Raw genomic sequence first — 2,083 nt, 5'->3', positions numbered from 1 at the left:
CCCTGGCCAATCAACCAGACCATGGCACTAAGTGCCTCATAGTCACCCTCCAATTGCAAACCACCAGGATTTTGTAGAGCTGCTGTAATGTGCATTAAACCCTCACCTTTTCACAGCTCTGGGCTTGGTTGCACACAGTCATAGAATCATGGAATGGTTTAGGTTGGAAGGGACCTCAAGGATCATCCAGTTCCAACCACCTGCCATAAGCAGGGACACCTCCCACCAGAACAGGTTGCTCAAGGCCTCATCCAACCTGGCCTTGAACACCTCCAGGGAGGTTGTGGAGCACAGAATCACCCAATGTGATCTTTGATTCTACTCCTATTCTATTTGATTCTATTCTATTCTACTACCCTTGCCCTGCCGCCTTCCCCTCCCCTCCCCTCCCCTCCCCTCCCCTCCCCTCCCCTCCCCTCCCCTCCCCTCCCCTCCCCTCCCCTCCCCTCCCCTCCCCTCCCCTCCCCTCCCCTCCCCTCCCCTCCCCTCCCCTCCCCTCCCCTCCCCTCCCCTCCCCTCTCCTCCCCTCTCCTCTCCTCCCCTCCCCTCTCCTCCCCTCCCCTCTCCTCTCCTCTCCTCTCCTCTCCTCTCCTCTCCTCTCCTCTCCTCTCCTCTCCTCTCCTCTCCTCTCCTCTCCTCTCCTCTCCTCTCCTCTCCTCTCCTCTCCTCTCCTCTCCTCTCCTCCTCCCGTCCCCTTCCCCAACGTTCTTTGCTTTCTAAGACCTTCCTCTAATGCATGTTCAGGAATCTTCTGGCTTCTCTCTGTGCCTGGAAAGCAGCCTGCTGGCCAGCCAATCCTCCAGCCCTAGAACTCTCTCCCCCCCTCCCTTCCAAAGGAATCATTTCAAGAAACTCAATTAGCAGGACATGACATTTCCAAGGAAACACCGAGGAGCCATTCCGGTAATGTTTTGGCCCTGCCAAAGTGCTTCAGATGGCAAATCAATAGTAAACATTTAAGGTTAGATGTATTAAAAACAAAACAAGGAGGGGGAAAAAAAAAAAGGGAATTAACAATCAAGTTATCTGTTTCCCATTATGCCTGAGCTCCCTGAGCACTGATGGAAAATTTGAGCTGCATTTAGTACACCTGGCAAGGGAGTGAGCAGCTTGAGCTGATGGATTTGCCCCCAGGGATTGCTTTTCGTGTCTCAAGTCTTCTGGCAGCTTTGGAGCTCTGAATTAAGCCACTTATATAGAGTTGGGTTGGTTGGAAAAGACCTCTAAGAATCATGGAATCAACCAGGCTGAAAGAGACCTCCAAGCTCCTCCAGTCCAACCTAACACCCAGCTCTAACCAATCACAGAATCAAGCAGATTTGAAGAGACCTCCAAGCTCAGCCAGTCCAACCTAGCACCCAGCCCTGGCCAATCAACCAGACCATGGCACTAAGTGCCCCAGCCAGGCTTGGCTTCAACACCTCCAGGGACAGCGCCTCCCTGGGCAGCCCATTCGAATGCCAATCACTCTCTCTGACAACAACTTCCTTCTCACATCCAGCCTATAATGATTTGCACCCATGAGTGCTCACGTTGCCAGGGCACATCAGGGCTCCTTGGGCCAAGGATTTGGAGCCCAAAATGCCAGCACCAAAGTGTTGTGGAGAGCTTTACCAAGCCAGTAGCACGGCCAGCAATGACTCCAGAGCTGCTTTGACCCTTCCCAGGGGCTGGCACACTTGCCTGTGACTGGTGTTTGAAGGACCTCAAGCAGTGCTACAGGCTGGGGACAGAGTGGCTGAGAGCAGCCAGGCAGAGAGGGCCCTGGGGGTGCTGGCAGAGAGGAGCTGAAGACACTGAAGGCAGCAGTGTGCCCAGGTGGGCAGCAGAGCCAATGGCATCCTGGGCTGGCTCCCTGGCTGCCCAGGGAGGTGGTGGAGTTGCTGTGGCTGGAGGTGTTGAAGCCAAGCCTGGCTGGGGCACATAGTGCAATGGTCTAGTTGATTGGCCAGGGCTGGGTGTTAGGTTGGACTGGCTGAGCTTGGAGCTCTCTTCCAACCTGCCTGATTCTATGAGTCTATGAGCTACTATTGAATGAGCCATTCTCAGCAGGGTCCAACCCAGAGGCTTAGCCTCCCACCTG

This window comes from Pogoniulus pusillus, chromosome 4 (genome assembly GCF_015220805.1).
Source record: "Pogoniulus pusillus isolate bPogPus1 chromosome 4, bPogPus1.pri, whole genome shotgun sequence".
NCBI lineage: Eukaryota > Metazoa > Chordata > Aves > Piciformes > Lybiidae > Pogoniulus > Pogoniulus pusillus.
The sequence above is the reverse complement of the archived record's forward strand: the minus strand, read 5'-3'. Positions refer to the sequence as shown.